The sequence below is a fragment of the Hydra viridissima genome, unplaced genomic scaffold, assembly GCF_058129835.1.
Source record: "Hydra viridissima isolate aposymbiotic clone 2 unplaced genomic scaffold, HvirCarnegie_v1 scaffold_13, whole genome shotgun sequence".
In the NCBI taxonomy this organism is placed as follows: domain Eukaryota; kingdom Metazoa; phylum Cnidaria; class Hydrozoa; order Anthoathecata; family Hydridae; genus Hydra; species Hydra viridissima.
Genome location: NW_028324312.1, coordinates 2,019,283 through 2,041,602, shown reverse-complemented (window position 1 = coordinate 2,041,602; position 22,320 = coordinate 2,019,283). Strand labels below are relative to the sequence as shown.

The window sequence follows — 22,320 nt, the reverse complement described above, 5'->3', positions numbered from 1 at the left end:
AAATTCTCTATCTGAATCAATCATAAAAAAAAAAAAGGAGGGGGGGGGGGGGGGGAGAAGCTGCAGTAGCGCCTGAAAATAGGGGTATGGATGTTACTTAAAGTTATACTAATGATATTTCCATAAAATGCTTATTACTACATTGAAATTTCTCTGATGTATTAACTATTTTTGTTCTTTTTAGAAAATTTAGAAAAATAAATTAAACTTTTGTGCCAACACTGACATCGAATGTCACATGTTATTGTATGTAAAGGTTAAATTTTGTTATGAGAAGTACAGTTCTTATGAAAAAAGAAGGTAAAGAGTAATGTTTGTAAATATATATTTTGAATCTTTTTAACCTTTCTCGCATCATTTTTAAAATTTTTGTTCTCACACGTTTATTGTTTGAATATATGCTTTTTTGATACGTATGTGTATGTCGTAATAAGTGCTTTATAGTTATTTTATGAATGTGTTTTTATAATAATGTAAAGCGTTTTTTTATTGTTTGTGTATGTGTTAATATGTTATATAATTGTTTTAAAAATGTGTTTAAATATGTATGTAAGGTATATATTTAACCTTATATACACTACCGTGCAAAAGTCTCCGCTTATGTGTAATATTTGCAAGGAACAGTAAATGCAATACATTTTAGGATGATTTTAAATATATAAAAAGAATAAAATGTTAATATAAAAAGTTGATGAGGCTAAATCATAATTTTGCATACTTTTTCCTTTTCTTTTTGTTTCAAATAATTTTGTTTACCTTTGTTTTGTTGAGTTCTGCTGCTAAAAACATGGCAGAAATTTTTCTATATGAATAACCTTTTTCACGTAAAATACATATAAAGTTCTTCAGTATTCTTTATTAAATTTAAAACTGCACAAAAGTTTTAACCAATATATTTTTTGTAAGCTTAGGTTTGACAGTAGCATGATACTTTCCGGCATGGTAAGGATGTTTTCAGTAATTTTAATTGGTTGCTTTTAATAGACTTATGTTTATATTTATACTTGAAAATGGCATTAGTGTGCGCATTTAATGTCTTGAATTTAATAAAGAATTTGAGAAATGGTGAAAGTAAAGAAAGAATATTGTGAAGAACTTCGTGGCAAAATATGTATTTTACGTGAAGAAGGTTATTCATATAGAAAAATTGCTTCCAGGTTAAAAATATACGAATCAGGTGTGAGATATGCTCTACAACGATTGCATGATATTGGTTCCAACAGTGACAGATCACGTTCTGGAAGACCAAGAGTTACATCACGGCAAGAAGATACGTTTATTGTTGTGTCCAGCAAAAGAAATAGAAAAATTCCAGCCACAATTTTAACAGCAGAACTCAACAAAACAAGGGTAAAGCCAGTATCAACTGATACTGTAAAAAGAAGACTAAGATCAGTCAACTTAATTGGACGCATTGCTGCACGTAAACCTTTGTTGAGGGCAGTAAATAAGAAGAAAAGATTGGAATGGGCAAAAATGCATAAAAATTGGGGATTAGAAGATTGGAAGAAAGTTCTATGGACAGACGAGAGTAGGTTTGAACTTTTTGGTACCCGACGTCGCGTGCATGTTAGGCATTTACCTAATGAAAGAGTGCTTCCTCAATGTATACAAAGTACTGTAAAACATGGAGGTGGTAATATTATGCTTTGGGGATGTTTTGGCAATGGGTTAACTGGAGATTTAGTTAAAATCACATCTAACATGGATAAACACATGTACCATAATATTTTGGTTAAGCACGCGATTCCATCTGGTATTCGTATAATTGGGAAAGGATTCATAATGCAGCAGGACAACGATCCAAAACATGCATCTGGATTATGCAAAAATTATTTGAAACTAAAAGAAAGGGGAAAAGTTTACAAAATTATGACTTGGCCTCCTCAATCACCAGATCTATCACCCATCGAAAAGTTGTGGGATGAACTGGATCGGAAGATCAGAGAAGCAGGTGAAACATCTTTTATTAATCAGCAAATGCTATGGGAACGTTTGCAAAAAGCTTGGAATGAGATAACAGCGGAAACCATGAATAAATTATTAGCCCGAATGCCAAGATTATGCGCTGCTGTTATACGCTCCAAGGGGTCTCATATTGATGAAAATAAAATTTAACATTTACAACTTAGTATATTAACATTTTCTTGATTTTATATATTTAAAATCATCCTAAAATGTATTGTATTTACTGTCTAATTCATTGTTTAATAAACAATTAAAAATAAACGCAATTTTCTTGCAAACTTTTGTTACTTTATTGAAATATTACAAATGAGCGGAGACTTTCGCACGGTAGTGTACATATTTAAACACATTTAATTTGTTTATAGTTGGTAGTTATGTTTATGTTATATTGTTTCCGTGTTTTCAAAGTGCTGTGACTTGGTAAACATCTACCTGAAAATCAATTATTGTATTTTAGAGAAGGAGCAGAACAAATGGCTTTAGATCGTGCAGCTTAACGTGATTTGCACCTAACTGCATGGTTTAAGTTAAATACTGAAAATAAAAGAGCACATTGCTATTCTTATGTAGACATTCCTTATCACTTTATATTTGATGATAAACATTATAAATGAAAGGTTAGATAAAGGGGTGATAATAAGGTGACAGCAAGAATGTTTAAAGTTTATCCAACTGGAGAATTGTTTTTTCTTAGACTGTTACTTTTGCAAGCAAAAGGAGCAACATCTTGGGAGAATGTGCGTACTGTTAATGGTATTGTCCTTGAAACGTTTCGTGAAGCATGTGTTTTAAAAGAATTGTTGTAAGATGACACGCTTTTATGATGCAAAGCTTTTATGATGGAAGATTTCATTCACCGCTCAATCCCACTTTTAATAGCTGAACAAGCTACTCTTCATCAAGTTGAAAAGATTATTAACAAAGTGGTAAAATGCTGGCTGATTACAATCGGCCTGTTATTGATGAATTTATAGGCTTAAATCTAGAAAATTTTGATGAAAATGTTCAACAACTGAAATAGCAGAATTGTGTATAAACACAACCATCTGAGATGGTAGAATTGTTTGTAAAATGTTCTTCGCATTGGCAATGGGTGCAGAAGTTTGCATTAACTGAAAATATGAGAGTACAAGATAGGGAAGGTGAATTTTCCCAATGGCTACTAAAACTTGGGAATGGAGCAATTCCTGTCAAAGAGGAGGATCCTTTTAAAGGATGCATTTAAATACCAAAGCAGTGTATTATTAGAGAAAATGAATCAATTGTTGAAAGGATTTTTGAAGATGCTGATCAAAAAAAATTGTTCTAAATGCGTGATTTTAACACCAACTAATGTTGATTAATTATAAATGAAGAAGTGCTTGAATGTCTGCCGGGTGATGTCAAAACTTGTTTACGTGCTGATCAAATTGGTACTGATGACCTTAATGAAAGAAATAATTTTCCTGTTGAGTTTTTGAATAGCTTAACTCCTTTAGGTATGCTATCTGTTTCTTTAAAATTGAAAATTAGTTGTGTAATTATGCTACTTAGAAATTTATATCTCAAAGCTGGGTTATGCTATGGTATTTGAATGAAAGTTTATGCTCTTCAAAATAATTATATTGATGCAGAGGTTTTGACAGGTGTTTCTGGTGGTAAATAGGTTTTTATTCCTCGAATTCATTCGGCTTAATCAGATTCTAAAATACCTTTTGTTCTGAAACGTCTTCAGTTTCCTGTCAGATTGGCTTATTCAATGACAATTAATAAAAGTCATGTCAAACATTTGATAGAGTTGGGGTATATCTCAAAAAACCGTGTTTCTCTCATGGTCAACTATATTTTGCATGTTCAAGAACTAGACCATTTAGTAATTTGTTTTTCATAATTGATAAACATCTCATTCAAGAAATATTAGGCGAAAATAGTTACACAAATAATGTTATATTTTTTTTATTATTTTAATATTTTTTTTCATAGTTTTTGATAAATATATCTGTCATTTAATATGTTTATATGTGTTATATGAAACCTTATTTGTTTATAGCTGTATATATGTTTAAATTATGTTGTTTCAATGTTTTCAAAGTGGTGTGAGTTGGCATTATATTGAGCAAGATTGATAACCTTGCCAGCCAAGCGGTGTACTTATAGCAGAGGTGTGACTTGGCAGCATTTAGTGTCAGGGGGTTTTACTGCTTTAGAGCTAGGTTGTGTTGTCTAGCCTTTTTTAATTATTCTTGAAACACTGTAGTGTCTGTTAATGCTAAGCGTAAAGTTTATGGGAGAGTATACAACCTTAATCATTAAATCTAGGGTGTTTTAATTTCCTAAATTTAAAGTGATTGAATATTCAATGTTGAATATAAAGATAAATATACTTTTATGTAGTTATATGTTTAGTAAAAAGATAAATATATAGTTATCTTTAAATTGGTTTTCTAATTTTGCCTTTCTTATTTTAATTTGGTTTGTTATTTTCGCTGGATTTTAGGATCAAGGGTGTAAATATTATATTGTTATGTGTTATTACTATAATGTTTTGTGTTGATAGACTGCTTAGCTTACCTTCACGTTGGTGGCTATTGTTAAAAATGAATAATAGGTAGTTTGATTATTGGAACTTACTGCTTTCATTTATTCAATAAAAACTAAGACAACATTGTGCTAAAAATGCAGTTTATATCTTAATTTGTTTTTTTTTTTTTTTTTTTTTAATTTTTTTTTATATTAGTATTGTTAATCCTTTTGCACTTCGAAACAGATTTTATAGTTACATTTTCGATAATTGTTTATATTAACTGCCATGTCAAAATAGGTTACTATAAAAAGGTAAATCGATTTTCAGTTTTTATGTGGTGTTTTTTTTTTCTTTAAGATTTACGATTGACGCATTTATACGATTTATAAAAAAAAAAACCTGATAACCCTTTATTGTAAATTTTTGTCAGTTAAAATGGTATAAATATATGCAGTTAGTTCAATTTTTTTAAATTTCCTCTCTTTTATGCCTACTAGTTTGTTGTACATAACTTAGGGGATCTTTTTAAAGGGGGCGGGGGAGGAGGGGGGCGGGGGCGGCGGGGTGAATATTTCAGTTTTGTGCAATTGTCAAATATCGAGTAACTTAAATTTTGTAAGGTGTTTAATTAATTAAATAATTAATTAGCTTATTTTGCATTTGCAACACTTTTGAGGAAAGAAAAAATTCTTATACATGTAAATCATTGTTTTAGATTTTATTTCTGGTAAAAGGTCTCCATCAATAACTTGATTACTTTTAATTAAAATAACACTATTCTCCTGACTACAATTAAGGCAAAGACGGGGAAGGGAGGTCCTTTACTTAAAACTATTGAAACAAAGAGGGCACATATAAAAATGGTCAGATTAGTGCCATATATAGTGATGGTCAAATGATCAGTTATTTTTAATAAATTTATTTAGTTGTGTGTATTTAACGTTTTAAAAATAATTTCCTTTTTTAAAGAAACATGTATCAAGGGGATACCAAAAAATTAATAACTCATGTATAATTTACGTTCGCTTTATATTAATCTTATGAATTAAAGTTCATGTTATAAAAAATATTACAAGAATTCAGCTTTACTTTTTCTTCAATTTAAAGCATGACGAAGTGTTATTATTTTGTTTCAGTAACTAAAAAAGTATTGTTTTGAACTTTTGTTTCTAACTAAAAACGTATTGTTTTGAACTTAGCAATGTCGAGGAAAATGGTTCTGCCTTACACTGATATGACCTATGTCAGTTGTAAACTACTCAATGCAAAATAATTGATAAACTATTTTACCTCCGCATACTTTTTATTTTAATTTTACAGATAGTTTAATTTTTTCAATTTGAAGATGTTTTTCTTATTGGGTATTAGTTATGGTTTCGCAACTTTAAATTGTGGAAAACAGCCACTATAAATTAAGTGACAAACCGACCATAACCCTTATTACGGGTCGCTTTTTGCTAGTTTTCATAAATAATAGAAACTTTGTTGGAGCAAAAGAAACTTAACCAAGTTGCAACTTGTAATCAATCTGTTGAAACTGGAAGGTTAATATTAAAAATGGGAATGCTGGATTCAGCACCTTTTTTAGGTATAGGAACTTAGCACAAATCATGTTGCCTTAGGATATGTTAGGAGCATCATACAATTACATTTGCACACCTCTTTGTCTCAAACATTTGAATTGTGCTGCTGTTTAGGGAAATTTTGAAAGGAAATGAACGAAAAGATTGCTTTCTGATTTAATCGCAGGGTACGTTTGTTACCAAAACCTTATTGTCAGCTAACATTAAGAAAGTTTATTTTGACTAAACTTTTTTAATATAAGCTGAATTAGAGTATGGTAAGAAAATTTCAGCTGGTTTGAAAAAAGTTTGTGAAATGTTTTTAAAAAATTGAAAAACAGCTTGCACTGTCTAAACTTTACCGCGCTACTGTATTTAGGGTTTTATATTAAGTTATAATAATTGTGCTTTTAACAAATATAGCTCTTGCTAAACAGCACTAAAAATAAATTTTTTACAAACTCAAAAGCATTTCAAGAAAGTTTGAGTTGTTTTTAATATATTGTTTGTTTGTCCAAGTGGAAAGTCTCTACTCAAAAATTTGTTTAACGAAAGAAAATTTTACATCGATTCAACATTCATTGAAAGATGCAGTAAAATAAAAAAAAGAGATGCATTGGTATGAGGAAGAAGATTCTGTGACTGTGACGCACAGAATCATTTTAAACCTGACAAACATTAACAGATATATTTTGATATACAGTAGCGTGCAGAAGTTTATAAACAGCTAAATTTTTTAAGTCATTTTTCAAATTTTTTAAGTCATTTTGTCAACTTTTTGACTTCACTGAAAATAAATGAAATTTTTAACAGTTGTTTCTATAATTTGATAACATTGTCTGATTTATTCAATAAATAAAAATTTTATTGAAAACATAACTGTGCAAAAGTTTATAAACAATTTCATTCCCCATTAAGAAGATCAATAAGAAAAATGTATTTATTTTAAAATCAGTTTACTGGAGAAAATATTTTACTTAAATTGAATTTAAAAGATAATGGGAAAGGCAAAGGAATTGTCAAGAGGAAAGAATTATGTAATAATACGTGCTTGAGAGATGATCCCTCACATGCAAATTTTTGAGGTTTTTATGGATAGATCAACAATTATTATACTAGTTAAGAGAAACAGAGACCAAAAGACACTTGAAAACAAGCGTCATTCAGGTAAGCCAAAGATAACTGCAGAACATCAAGACAGAACTTTGGTAAGTAAATGAAAACAAGAACCCCATGGAACTCCAGCCGATCTAAATTGCTTTTTAAGCAAAAATTATGCTGTTAAGTGCAGCGTAGACACTGCGAAACGACGCCTGCGTCAGGATAGTTTGTTTGGTCATTGTCCTGGCAAGAAACCATTAATATTGTTAAATAAATGGCTCAGCCCAAATGAAATTTGAAAAAGACTTCAAAAGAATGGTAAAAAGTCTTCTTCAGTGACTAATCAAAAATTTTTATGTTAGGTAGCAATGCCCATTCAATAATCAAGTACATGAGACGTCAGAAAGATAAAAGATTTGCTCCTAAGTATCTAATGACAACAGTTAAACATGATAGTGGTAATATAATGGTTTGGGAATCTTTCAGCCGTGATTCCATTGGTCCACTTTATCTAATTGAACGCATAACAAATCAGAATGTGCATTTAGATAAAATCAAGAATGTTATGCTGCCATATTGAACGGACAAAATGCCTCGTGGTTGGATTTTCCAGCAAGACAACAATCTAAAGCATCGCGCAAATTCTATCAGTTTTTTTTAATTTGAAAAAAATTCCTTCTTCGGACTCACCTTCTCAAAACCCAGATTTAAATCCAATAGAATATGTTTAGGAATATTTTGATCACCAATTTAAAGGCGAAAAACCGACAATAAAAAATGATTTATTCGAGGTGCTTTCGTATTGTTGGAAAAATATCCCTATAGATATTCTCATCTACTTCGTTGACCCTATAATGGTTGTTCTTAAGCTATGTTAAAATCTGGAGGCTTTCCAAAAAATTACAAATGTGGTTTGATGAAAAATTATGGAGAATTTAGAAATGTCTTTTTTGAATTTTTTTCATTTGTTTTTAAACTTTAGCACGATTTATGTCTTCAATAAAATTTGAACTTCTCTCCTCTGTTATAAGTTATTTTTTTTTTTTTGAGTTAGTTACATTAGGTTATCACATTATAGGAGCAATTGCAGAAAATTTCATTGATTTGAAAAGTCAATGTTATGACAAAAAAACTTGAAAAATTTAGCTGTTTATAAACTTTTGCACGCTACTATACATTAACTATTTCAAAGCAAAATAGCAAAAAAAAGTTTAACAGAAATTTTTGTTTATGCTTATCAGATTTTAAAAAGAGACAAGAAATAAAAAAAAAAAAAAAAAAGGAAGTTAAGAGTATAATTTGGCATTTTTTGTTGACATGCCTAAAGGAATTGTTAAACTTAGGGCAAAGAAAGTTAATAAATGCAATTTTTTCCAGATCGAAAACTTTTAAACTTACTTTGTTCTTTAGACTTACTGCTTTTATACTAAAAATGTTACATTTTAAATAAAAAGTAATTGATAAAATTGCTGTGAGTGTAAGGTAAGTTAAAAATGGAATAGCCCACATATATTATGGATGGGAAGTTTTTTTCTACCTCGTTGCCTTATAAATGATGGTGAAGAAATTATCTATAACTCAGAAAAACATAAAAATAAACTATAAAAATGCAAAAAATTTTCTGCGTAAATCCATTTTGAAACTTTTAAAAATTATGAAAATGTGTTTAAATAGCTCATAATATTTAACTCATATATTGCATATTTTTAAAATTAAACTATATGTTAGATGTATAAGATATAAGAGAATGGCTCAATTTAAGAAAAAGATTGTCCTTCCAATATTTCCAAGCCAAGAAATCGTTTGTACGGAGAATTAAGTGATAGCTCACTTAGCTGATGGATTTTTCAATTTTATGTCAAACAAAACTAATGATAGAAAGATATAATTTTTTCTTAGAATCGGGTAATGTTCCTCGGTCAAGAAATGTTATTAAATAAATCTCGATTGAAGTTTGTCAAAAATGGAATAAAATGACAATACCATGTTTTCCGGAGAAATCAGTGCGAAGAAAAGTACTGCCATTCATCATTATAACTTTCCGATTAAAGCAACATAAAGTATTAAGAAGACAAGTATTACTAATAGCTGGGGTAAAATATTTCACTTATTGCCCAAAAATGTTACATTTAAAAATATCGAGAAGAAAAACTCTTTTATGAACTTCGGAAGTCGTTCATTCGTCTATCACAGTGTAGCGAAAGAGCCTATTACAACCTACGAGACCTTTCACCTAAAAGAAAGGAAATTGAAATAAGTAACAGTCAATCATTCCATGATATAGACAATACTAGTAGTGAAAGTTCAGAAGACAATAGTATTAGTCATTGCACCATTCCACTGAAGCGTGTAAAGATCACCAGTAATATGATAGCTAAGATAGCTGAAAATGAAGGGTTTTTAATAAAGTGTACAGCAAAGATTGCCAAATCTGTTCTCAATACAGTTGGTGAGATATCGATTAGTAGATCCACCGTCGGAAAGGCGTCTTCAACACTAGAGCATGAAGCAAGTTTCATTTAATCTTATGTTAAGTTGTCGGAAGATATGTGATGCTTATATTTGATGATAAAAGCACAGACGAACAACATCTTTATAGCACTTGCAGTTCCAGCAAGTCTAAATTTTTAAATAGTTTTATATAACTATATATATCTAGTGAAAGGGAATTCTGTCTCAACTTATATCATGGTTAGGGCTGCCAATTCGAACTTTTTTTTAGAAGTTCGAACTTGAACATGTTCGAACTATTTGGGAAAAAAGTTCGAACATTTTCGAACTTTTTTTAATGTAATAAAGAATTCAAAATAAAAGAGTACAAGTTAAAAACAAAACCGTTTATTTATCTATTCATAAAACTGTTTATTTATAAAAACAAAGCTGTTTATTATTGAGACCCGCTTCTCATTTTCACTACATTTAACTTGAAAAAATTGTCTATTTTAGAATAAACAACATCACTCAGTATTTTTAAGTGTTTGTTTTAAAAATGTTAATGCATCTAATGTATCATCCCGTAATGAGCTCCTTATTTTTGTAGCAAATAATCCTAGGCTAGAGAAAACCCTTTCAGCCTCCACAGATGTCGGAGGAATAGTTTTAAGAGCATTAAAAAGCATTTCTAAATTTTTGGGTCTTGATTTGCTGGCTTCAAAAAGAGCCATTTCCTTTTTAATGAGGTTAGATCCAAGTTCACCTTTGTCTACTGTCATTTGAAAATCAGATGTTTTAATGAAACATTTAAGTTCTTGAGCTTAAGTCAATTTCATGTCAGCATTTTTCATATCATCAGTTATATCACTGTTATTGACTTCTCCATCAGCATCAGAGTCTTCCTCGCTAAACTGGAATAATCTTTGAATAAGATAGGTTGCAATATTTGCTATAGAGTTTCCTTTTATTTTATTCCCAAACTGATCATCTTGATTCAAAACATCTGGGTTTGATAAATATTTCATTGGATGTATTAACTTTATGTTTCTCCTTTCAACAATTCTTTTTTCAAATTGCTGTTTTACAAGTTGACTAATTGGCGTGTTGGCTTCATTCAATTTTTTCCGGATGAATTGAATTATAATTTCAGAAGACAATAAACCAGCATCACGTTTGGAAAGTGCTTCAATAGCTAGTTTGAGCGGCTTTAGGGCAACACAAAGGTTATTAACTTTATCAAGTTCACCACCATAATCTTCATTAACATCTTCAATTGAATCATTAACTTCAATAGTATCACCAACTTCAATAGTATCTTCAACTTTAATGGTTTCACTAACTTCATTGTTATTACCAACTTCAATGGTATCACCAACTTCAATGGTATCAACAGGTTCATTGTCAAAATCATCGTTTGGTAGTGCAGCACTTTTTTTTTTTAAAAAGCACATCAATTACGCATAAATGGATAGCATGATTGTAACATATTTGTTACAATCATGCTATCCATTTATGCATAATTGATGTGCTTCTGGATGTGCTAACGTTTTTGAAAGTAGCCATGTTTTATTTTTAATTAATGTTTTAATTTTTTAGGCATTTCTTCTGAAAGTTCGAACTTTTAAGCGAAAAAAGTTCGAACCTGAACATTAAAATTTTGGCGTAAAGTTCGAACGTTCGAACTTGAACACGTTCGAGCTAGCAGCCCTAATCATGGTGCACAAAATTATTTTGGAATTTAACTTTTTAAATAAAATTTCTGTTGCAATATGTGAGACCATGGCAGTAAATACAGATTCAGAAAATGGAGTATTTAAAGGTTAGAGAAAAATAATTCTCGACCTTGTCGAACTCATGTTCCAGACCTAATAATTAAGCATTTTATGAACTCAAAGTTTGATTCTTTGTCAATATCGCCTAATATTAATTACAGATTCATTAATGAGTTAATTAGTAACCACCATGGTTTAATTGAACAATACACGTCTAACGGGCCAGTTAAAAGAAGTAATGAATACGGCAGGAATAATTATACAGAGCTGGATTTGTTATATAAAAGATACGAGTCTTATCAAGATGTAACTAATTTACCTGCAATTCGTTTTTCCAAACCATGACCTAATTATATTGCACAATAGAATTCAAGAACAATTTATTGCATGAAATATATGCTTAACCCAGTCAAAAAATCTGTAATAGAGGCATGCAATTTTACCATAGAGTAGTCTAAGGCCGTCCCTTAGCTCTCTTTCAGAAATTAAACTGAAAACATAAAATTTGTCAAGCAATTTACGTAGGTCTTTACATGTAGCTTGTATCAGCACCATGTAAACATGTCAACTTTTATTTGGTATAAAATTTAGTTTGTAAAGGTTATTGCTTATGAATACAAGACTTTCCAATCTATACCCAAACTTAATTTTTGAAAACCTTTAGCATCTCACACTAAAGAGTTTGCGCTGAGGGTTTTTGAATCAATTATAATTGAAATTCTTTTTAAAATGCTTAGGTAATAAAGGAGAAGTTGATTATCAGAAAAAAATCTTAAATATTACCACCCTTAGTTTGTATTACACGTTTGCCAAAAACTTCCTGGACTTAGGAAAACTACATTTTCTCAATCTCACAAAAAGATCTCTCTCTGATTTTACAGCCTGTAATTAACAATAACAACACTTAGTAACAACATACATTTTTATTCAAATCTGCCTCCTTTGTATTTCAATACAGCACAAAGACGATCAGGCCAAACATAAATTAAATCACACAAAATTGTTTTTGATAATTTTTTCCACTCTTTGTGTACAGTTGCTTTAAGTGACTCTAAACTATGATGTTGTGAAGCATTAACCCTTGCTTCCAGTGTCCCCAAAACAGAATAATCCAAAGGATTGATGTCTGGTGATGACGAGAGCCATTCTAATGAGGAGATGAAGCCTTGTAAATGTTCCGAACACCAAGTCTGGGTGACTGGCTTTGTGTGCAAGAGCAGAATCCTGCTGAAAAACCCAGTTACCATTTGGAAACATTAAACAAACATTAGGTACCAAATGTGCTTCCAAAACATGCGTTATGTAACAGTTAACATCAACTTTAGCCCCTTTATCGATGACCAGCAAAGAAAGAGCTCCTTTCTTGGTTACTGCCCCCCAAAATATAAATCCAATAGGTTTCTGAAAACGTTGAACGGTTCGAATCTTTTCAGAAATTTCCTCAAATATTACTCGATACACACGATCATTTTGATGATTTATGTTACTGTATTGTGAATAGCTTCTCATCTGAAAACACTATGTTATCCAATTCATCAGCAGCATGCCTGGCCAGGAGCGCTTTGCATCTGATCACCCTATTTTTTTTTTTGAAAATTAGTTAAACCATGACGTTTTTGTTTTTTATATGCCTAAAGACCGAGCTTCTTTTTCATAATTAACTGAACCGAAGTTCTGGCTATACCATTGGATGCGGCAATTTTTCCTGGTGATTGTGCAAATTTTGTTGAAGTCGCTGACGTATCTTTTTAATGTTGCTGTTTGTGGATACTGTAAATGGGCGGCCGGATTGAGGGCGATCATTAACAGTTGCAGTCTTTTTTAATCGATCAATGGTTTTATAAATAAAAGTTCTTTTGTAGCCACTATTTTTCAGCAATTTAAATATCTCTGCACCATTATGACCACTCTCAAATAATCTTTGTATAGCAATACAATCAGTTATTCTCTTTGAAGGCATAATAATAACTAAAAAAATTATTAATATTTATCACAAATAAATGCACATGATCAAAACTTATCAGCAATCTAATGTCACATAAATAGGTATGAGAATAGAGCATTAAGTTTAAATTTTAGATTTGTCCGGGAACTATTTAGCAACCCTACAAATAAAGGTAAAAAATTTCCCGCCCCGAATGTGCATATAGCCATAACAACACCACTAAAACAATTGTTTAATAAAAACGCTGCCTCAAAATATTTAAAATCTGTTTATAATGTATAATTTTACATTGTTTTCAACTAATTACTTGCCAAAGTTATAAAATATTTACTGCTCAAAGTTATAAATACAAAGTTAAGCAATTATTTTTCTTTCTAATATGCTTTTTAGAAATTAAATAATAAATATTACTTTTTGAATCACGCCTTTCTTAAGAATTTAGTTTCCTTTTACGTTTCATCTCACCATTTTCATATTACTTGTTTTCGAATTCATCACCGTAGAGTTTATTCAAGCAAACAATTTAATGGTTTTATACCGCTAAACTACAGGATTACCATCATTTGTATTTACATTGTTTGCTTTGTATATAAAAAAATTGTCTTGTTAATATTAGTCATTGTATATGCAAATAGTATAATTTGGTTTTGGAAACCATATATTCTCATATTTCAGCCGAGTAGAGGCACTAAGACTTCATTAAGCTTTTGGAGAAAGTACGTTTGAATAAATATAGTTTTGTTAAAACTGCATTTGTTTTGAAATATATTTTGCTTAAGCATTTTTTTTTTGCAGTTTTTCCTTTTTTTTACATTTTTTTTTTAAGTTAAATTTTGTATTATAATTTATTTTCTAATCGAACTTGAATATTTTTTTTTTATTTTACTTCATTTCTCTAGCTGCAGAGTTTTGTTGAACCATGTCTGGAATACGGGAAATTAAGAAAGTTACTCAGAAGGAGTTGAACAAAATTGCTACTGAAAAAGGGTCCATTCGTGTGGGAGCAACAAACAATCCAAATGCACGTGCAAGTGACTACAAAAGTCAAGGTTATACTGGTATTATGTATGTGGCCCCAACTGCCAACATGATGAGGGCAGAGGACAAGCTTCTATCTACGGCTAAAGACTCTGGAGGTGGTCGTCACAACGTTCATTCCGCAAGTAACGCCCAAGAAGACAAAGGGTATGCGTACGTGATCAAAGGAAAAAAGTATTAATCTCCTTTGAAATACTTACGTATTCTTAAAGTTATAAAATAAATAACTTCGGTTAACATATAGATGGGTTTTTAACTTTCTTATACATCCAAAGTTGTTTCATAATTCCGATATGAATCGAAATCAGAATTTCAATCTTAATCTCTTTTTGATTTTAATCAAAATCATAGGCTGACCTAGAATTCTCTTGCTACAAACTATCTTGACTTATATTTAAGCAACACCTGCTCGGATTTATTTAGGGCCAGTCTGAGAAATGTCCGTTTTTCTCTCGTGTCAATTTCGTTTATACGCGAGTGGCATGTATTCACCTCGCGGATTGATCAATTAGAGTTAAGTGCATAAAGAGTTTGACATTAAGCATAAAATGCCTTTCTGATCTCATCAAGCTGTATATGGTTTGGCATAGGTGCATTAATTGCCTTAAGAACGCATGCACATAAGAGTGTAACCATGACAAAGTAATCAAAAAATGTACAAATTAGATAAGGAACTTTTGTATAAATGCTATTAAAAACTGTAACAAGAAAAAATAAGAAAAAAAAGCTGTCAAAAACTCGTTGTTTTTAGAAAACTGACATTTCAAATTTATTGGCTGTTTGTGTGTGACGTGAAAAATTTCAAAGAAAATGTACACAATTTCATTGTACGATTGGCGCTTATCTTTTAGACACTTCTAACAACCCAATTTTTAAATTTTTTTATGGAGACTTTCTCATTAGTTTTTTTTAACTTAAAATTGAATTTAAAATTTGGTCATCTAAAATTTTAATTTGTCTTACACAAAATGAACTCCTTTTATTAAAAGAAAATTAATTTTGATGTTCTAACTCTAGTGATAAATATGTTTGAGATGCATGTTTTTAACATGAAAATCTTCAAAATCAAAACTAAAAATGAAATGATGTTTCGTGGTTTGCATAGAATTTCAGACACCAGTTTAAGAAAATTTGTTGGAAGGCTGTTCGGTCCAACACTCTTACTTTCTATGCTAATGGAATTTGTATAGATTAGGGTTTCCTCTTTCGTTATTGGTTGGACAAAAAAAGAGTTGCTATTAGGATTGGTTAGATTTTTTTGAACTTTGAGTCTATAAATTGGAGTTCCGTAGGTCAACTTTGAAACAATCATAGTGAAGAACTTGTTAAAATGTTTGTAGATAGCTATATGATTAGTTTCGAATTTGTTATTAATCAGTATGCGATTTGGGGAGTAACTTTTATTTGGCTTAACAAATACGAAATCTTTTTTACTTTTCCAATTGTTTTTTAAATCATTTGTTAAATGTTTTTAACGGGCGCCATGTAAAATCCTCGTGAATTTACATGGCGCCGGATAAAAAAACAATAAAGAGATGCAGAGCTAAATGATTAAAGAAAGAGGTTTATCAAGATATAAGAAAAGTTTGACTTGTTGAATGTTGATGCAAGTTGAGTATGTTATTTGTGATTTGTTTGGAGGGATTTGAAAGAATTATCATTTAGTTGTTGAAAAATTATTTGTGACGAAAATTCGATTTTATTCTGAGTTTTTTTTCATAGTTATTTAAAAGCGGCAGCCGCATTAGGACGGAAAGTAGCAAAAAGGGGAGCATTACGAGTAACTTTTGGAAACCAAATACTTGGCCTTATAAATCAACTCCAAAAGTATGTATGTTCGAGAACCAATTGTGAGTGTTTTTGAGGACATAGGGAATGGGCCTCGGATCATGAAGGGAGCAGTTTAGCGAAAGTGTAAATGCAGAGTTAAATACCATAGGAAGAATATACTCAAGCATGTCTGGAACCCAAAAACTAGAAAGTTTATACTTTCTAGTATATGAGAGACCAAGAAAAAACGTGATTTAAAATTTTTAAAACCATTCATCATCCCTCAATGAAAAAGAGCTTAAGAAAAATGAGATGCATTTAATGTTATATATCTGTGTGTGTGTTAAGCACCGGATTTTCTAAATGTTTTTCATTTCCAGACGTTACGATACAATACTAGAAAATCTCGATTGGTTTCGAGACCATTACGATACGAGATCGTGTTTTTTAAAAAGGTTACGAGACAATACGATACAATACGAGAGGATAAGAGATTTCTATCGAGAATCTCAAAAAGAAATTTTCGACTCGAACTCATTTTTGAAACACAGTTTTTTTCCAGAAATCCATTGATTTTTTTATATTTTCGAGACATGACGAGATTTTCCGATAAGTTATTAATTTCATCTTTTTGAGATTTTTCGAGACATAATAATACTTTAATGACACTTCAACTTTTAATGATATTACCTTTACGTAAAAGATAAAGTTTAAAAAATTTGTTTCTATAAAAATCTAATGGTTCCAGCCAAACTATCTGTAGGCCAAAGGCAATTAGGAATTTAAATAATTCCATCCATTCCATCTGCAGGCCAAGACAATATTAATGCATGCACTCCCGGCGAGATCGATATCGCCTATTGACTTGACTGGGCGCGAACGCGCAGCCTTTAGTGCACTGGACTAGTGCACAAGACCACTCGACCATAGAAAAGTTGTAAAAAATAGAAAAAAAAAAATTATTTAAATTAAATAAAACGGATTAAGTTGTAAAAAAAGTTCAACTGCTTAATAGGTTTGTGATAGAAGTAAATAAGTTTATAACGAGATATTTAGTTAATTTTTAATGTTTTGATACATTTTTGAAAGTTAGTTAAATATTTCGAATAAAAAAAAAAATTCAAGCAGCAAAACACTGTTTCAATGAACAAATGTCCACACCCTAACCGAGGAAGAACGTGATTGTTCTCATTTATGACCAACCAGTCTTTGAGTTTTTTTAATTAGTAGGCAACAGTTATGGCAATCCCAGTGTAATGGAACTTTTTATCAATTCTAAGGGAGCCTTTTTTGATCTTTGATCCAGACAGATGAAACAGACTAACTTGCAACCTTGTTCTGTTTTTGATGAGGACTCCACAGTTTAAGTGCTTGAGCTGCTTGAATTAAGGTTTCAATGAGAAGAAAGAAGAATCCTCTTCTTTCTTCAATGCAAATCAAATGTTGAAAATTGATCCTGGCCTTATTTAATGTTGTTTATGTATAAGTGTATATCATTGAGAGCATTAGCGTTGCAGGACTGATATTGGTTTACCTATAAATATAAAACTGCTGCCTAAAGTTTTTCCTTCCACCTGGCGCGAGCTTGCGACCTTTAGTACACTGGACTAGTGCACATGACCGCTTGGCCTTTGAAACAGTGTAAAAGCTTGAGAAAAAAATTATTATTTAAGTGCAAATTAAAGAATTACGCTTGAATAAATATTAATTAAACGTAAGTGTAACTTTTTCAGAAAATGATTAACTTATCGAGATAAAACAATAATTTACATTTCATACACTTAACAAAATATTTGAATTTCGGAAATTGGCAATTTAATTTTAAAATAGAAATCTAAAAGTTTGTTTTCAATCGTAAGCTTGGAGTATTTGTCAAATTGATTGATAAGGTAATACTGGTAATATTTTAAAAACCCAGCAACTCAACTTGTAGGCAACAACAATCTTAAGATTAGTTACAAAGTCAACAACATTACCACATAAAGCCGATCCTTTGACTGGGGTTGAATTCGCGACTTATTGTACTCTAGACTAGTGCACAAGATCACACAAACGTTGACCATTGAACTTTGTGCAAAATAAAGAATAAATTTATTATTCAAATTATATAGAATAAAAAAATAAATAATTATTTTAGGTTCAAATTTTAAAATTTGAACCAAATTTAGTTTTGTACTGACTACTGACTGTCAAGACTCTACCATCAGGCCAAAGCAATCTTGATTAAGATAAATTTAGAGTTTAAACTTAAACTTTTGACTGAACGTGAACCCACGACTTTTACTACACTAGACCAAACTCTTTATGAAGTGCTGCCAAAATTCTTGCAAAAAATTGTTCCACAATATTGGTAAAAAATTGTAAGCTTTTAATAAAATGCTTAATAATTATCCAAAATGTTTGCTCCGAATTAAAAGGCTATACAAGTTAGAGAGCTAGAATAACCTGACCATAATTTGTAATGAAAAACATAAATTTTCCTAAATTTATATCACAGTTACAATGTGGTAGTACTTGCTTCATGGTCAATGGTGCAATTAAAAATGGCAACCATCTATCAATGTACAAGGTGCGACATTTACAAGCAAGATCAATTTGTAACTGCAACTAAAAATTACTTAGAGGTCAAAAGAAGGGTCAGGCAGCTATATAGAAAGGCAAATAGAAGATCACCCAGAGGAAATAGAAGCACGAAACACTTTTTTTTTATAGCTTCATCAATTTGATCGTTTGAAAATGTGGAATAAAAAGTATGAAAGGGTCATCCCATGCCCACTGTGTGGTCGCAGATATAAAGAAACAAAATTTAGAAGCTAAAGTGGTTAGCTGACAAACAAATTTAGTAGTCAAGTGAACTGTATATCTATGAAAATAAAATTTTTTATTAAAATTGTGTACATCTATTTCTTCGCCTTAGACCATAAAAGTGTAAGTGATTGAAAAAACCACTTTCTAAAAATGTTTTTATATAACTTACGAATTTATTTTAAATTATACCTTGTTTAGTAGGAGTTAGAAAGGTCGAAAAAATAATTGAAAAGGTTAAAATTTTTTAGTTTTTATAATAAATTCAAACCTCGAAAAGTAACAAATATCTCTTAAAAATAGATTATTTTATAAAACTTTGTAAAATATTTATTTTAAATAACGTAAAACACCGCTAAAACATTTCTTACAACTTAATCCGTTTAATTTCATTTAGATATTTCATTTTTTCTATATATTGTACAATGTTTCAATGGTCGAGCGGTCTTATGCACTAGTCAAGTGTACTAAAGGTCATGCGTTCGCGCCCCGTCAAAGGAACAAGTTTATGTGGTAAAATCAACTTGAACTGCGTTGCTTTGATACTTATCAAGTACTTTTGATTTCAAGTTTCTAAATTCTTATTTCCTTAACTGGAAATCATCATCGTTGCTGAGAACAATCACGTTCAAACATTCGTCTTCTGTGTCATATATAAGGAAATGCCGGTTCTGGGACATTGGTACTTTTCCATACTTAAGGATGCAAAGATTAATGTGTTATTGAACATTTGTTATGTCATGTTTTGGAGATAAACTTAAGGTGCTAACGTTTTTCATGTTGTGTTTTGGAGGCAAGCATGTTTGGTCATGAAGAAGTATAAAAAATAATCATGTTATTTCTATACCAGTTCTTCAAGATGTCAAAAGTGTTGTTCTTTAAGATTGCCTTGTTGTGTAGTGTCCAATGGCCAAGGTGCTGTGATCATTCAATAGGATTCTTTTATCATCTTTTGAGCTGAGTGCAACTTTGTTAATTTCTTCGCTGTAAACGTCGTGAAGATGAGATCGGAAAACGTTCATGGTTGCAAGTTGTTCATTTCCACTTAATAAGCAGTCTTTAAAATGTTGTTGCCTTATTTTATTTTCGACCACGTTCTTTTTGACTCCTTTGCATTTTTTGCGTTCTTCATTAGTGATGTAGTAAGAGTAGAGTTTGGGTCGAAGACCGACAAACTCTTTAATTTGCTACCACCGGCTTCGTGTTTGAACATTCCGATAACCTTATTATTTTCACCTACTTTGAAGCCAACGTTTTGAATAGCAGGATGGTTATTAGGAAAGTTGCTTGTGTCAAATTTGGCTTCAACATCATCAGCAATGTCTTTGTAAAAATCTTCTGTTTCGATTTCAAAAAAGAGCGAGTCGGTATCAGTCATGAGCAGCTTGGCTTTATCACCGTATTTAGGCTTGATGTAGTCGTAATAGAACTCATACATGAGAGTCTTGCTGATGTCGAGGATGCTCATTCCCAAGTAAACGGGTTTGTCGTAAGTGACTTGCGTTTTCTTCATGTGAATCGCAGCTAGGTTTTCATCAAAAATGACGTGTCGTTCATATCTAGTTTCTTTAGATAATTTTAAGACTTCTTTTCTTGTGGTGACAAGTTTAATATCAACGTGTTTTTCGATGTTTTCCATGGTTTTTCCAAAGACGGCATTGTTCATGAGTTTAAAAAATTCTTTTTCAGATTCGTTAGGAGCGTCTTTTCTCTTTTCGGTGTTGCCATCAATGTATTATTTCATCCAAGGTTCTTCTTTAAAGGTAAAGCCTCGATGAATTTTGGTGATGACTAGACCTAATCGTTCATAGAGTTTAAGATTTGTGTGATGAACAACGTATTTTTCTTTATTGTTTAAATTGGGAACGAGTTTAGCTACTTTTCCAATGGTTATTCTTTCAGGAACTAAAGGGTAATCGTTGTGTAAATCGTGAAGCTCTTCAGGATAGCTCAAATCGACTTCAAGAATGCATGGCATACTGCGCCAATCTTTAAGTTCTTCATCAGTCATCCATTTGAATCCTCCAACGGGAAGAGGTTTGCTCATGGCCCATCCGTATAAATTGTTGGCGTCTAAATATAGGAGGAATGTAGATGGTTTTGAAGGGTCGTAGTCTTGCATGTATTTGTTATTGGCAGTTCCAAGCCGGTTTGAGATCATGCTAATTCCACCGCGTATTCCTTTTTTAACCATGTTGAGCATATCAGGATCGCTAAAAAGTTCAGTTTCAGCTTTTGTACTTTTATAACAGGCATCCATACCGAGTCCAGGACAGGTGTAAAACTGAGCAGGATCAAGATCGTAATTTTTCATGCAAGCGTCTCTAAAATTTTCAATAGCGTCTTCTAGAATTAAGACATCAGACACGTTATAAACTTCTAGGTAATCTCTAAAGGTTTCGCATCCAAATACTTTCCAAACGTTTTGCGCATGCGCGTATTCTGTATCAGTGATGTGTTTGTCATCTAGTCTGGAGTAAAAGTCTTCTTTTGATGGCAATTGCGTTTCGGATAATTTTTCAATCGAGTCCATCCATTCGTAAGGGAAAATACCTTTTTTTCTTATCAAGTCAAACTTTTCCTTTTCAGGATAATATTCTCTTACGTTTATGCATTGTTCATCGGTTAGATTTTTAGAGAGTTAGTCTAATTTGTCAGGCATGAACCTGTAGCTGTCAAGAAACCTCATTTCTCTCAATACTTCTTTGGTTCACCTTTCTTATCAATCGAATCTCTCACTTTGATTTTTTTAGAGAAGCTGATATATTTCTCATCATTGTTGGGTATGCAATTGAGTTTCCCACCTAATTTCTTGATGAACAAATGGCTGTCATAGCCAGACAAGCAATGTATAAATACAGGAATAAATTTTGGAATTTTATATTTTTTATTGCAAGCTTCGTGAGCAGCACCACGATACTTTCCAGTCAAATGACAGTGTTCCCATACTTTGTCACCGTTAAGATCCTTTTTGCAAATGTGACATTCTGTTGCAGCTTTAAATTTCTTCTTATCCTCATCAGTCTTTATTTTCTTAATCTTCCAGTGTTTTTGCAGTGAATCAATCTTATCGAAAATCTTTTTAAGGTCTTCTTCAAGCCTAGTGATAAACTTTTGAGCTACGTCATCCTCTTCGCTTTCTGCTGTGTACTTGACTGGTTTTTCTTTATAAATGGTTTCGTCAAAGCATTTGATATGGTAGCTGAACGAGTATGGAACATGTTTTTGATATTGTTTGGTGTATGACTCTTTACTATCATATTCAGTGTTGTCACTGATAGGCTTGATGAAACTTTCAAAGTTGGCAGTTACCACAAACGGAACTCTCATAGTCTTGTTATAGTTTTTAAACTGAACAGTTGTCCCTTTTTCAGGAAGATCGATTCTCATTGGAGCGTTATCGTAGCAGTATTCTCTGTGGAT

General features: G+C 31.3%; 2 long non-coding RNA genes across 2 annotated transcripts; one reads left to right on the top strand and one right to left on the bottom strand.

Annotated features, from left to right (window-relative positions):
* Positions 1-12,247: 12,247 nt before the first annotated feature.
* Positions 12,248-13,839, bottom strand: LOC149880006 (uncharacterized). Its single transcript, XR_016446435.1, has 2 exons — positions 13,696-13,839; positions 12,248-13,307 (listed from the first exon to the last, which is right to left on the bottom strand). It is a non-coding gene; the product is annotated as an uncharacterized LOC149880006 (long non-coding RNA).
* Positions 13,840-13,857: 18 nt separating this feature from the next.
* On the top strand, positions 13,858-14,563 carry LOC149880005 (uncharacterized). The gene is made up of 2 exons (XR_016446434.1): positions 13,858-14,000; positions 14,184-14,563. It is a non-coding gene; the product is annotated as an uncharacterized LOC149880005 (long non-coding RNA).
* The last annotated feature ends 7,757 nt before the right edge of the window (positions 14,564-22,320 follow it).